The following is a 603-nucleotide window of genomic DNA, read 5'->3' as shown; positions in this document are numbered from 1 at the left end:
GAGACAGAGGTGGCCAGGAGGATAAAAGGGGGGAAATCAAAAGGAGAGACAGATCCAGCCAGTAATCAGTTCCCTAACTGTTCTCCACTGTCTGGAACACACAGAAATTCACAGAGTTGGGTAGAGCAGAGAGAGATTAGGGAAGAGACACAGGCGACCTGGTGGAGAAAACGGAGAGTCGAAAGGGGGAGAGAGCAGTCAATCGGTAATCTCGATCCCAAGTAAAAATGGGTACTGAATTGGGTTCTTAAAGGTACACCAAAAATAAAAAAAATTAAGAATCTAGTGTTGTGTTTGGAATTTCAAAAATACAATGTTAAGGAAAAGAAGAAGAAAAAAAAAGAGAGAAAAAAAACAAAGTCATAAAAATTATTTTAAAAAATATAGGTAAAAAATTTATAACAAATACCAAAAAGCAAAAATTAAAAATCTAGGTAGAGATTGGAATTTCAGAAATATAATGTTAAAGAAAAGAAGAAAAAAAAAAGAAAGAGAAAAGAAAAACAAAGTCACAAAAAATATAAAAAAATATATGTATGAAGTTTGCTTTTTAAAAAAATAGGGTCTTTTTTTTTTTTTTTGCAATGTAATAGTAGGTTATAA

Source organism: Bison bison, unplaced genomic scaffold (assembly GCF_000754665.1).
Source record: "Bison bison bison isolate TAMUID 2011002044 unplaced genomic scaffold, Bison_UMD1.0 scf7180017864492, whole genome shotgun sequence".
Lineage (NCBI taxonomy): Eukaryota > Metazoa > Chordata > Mammalia > Artiodactyla > Bovidae > Bison > Bison bison.
This window is presented reverse-complemented; position numbering follows the sequence as displayed.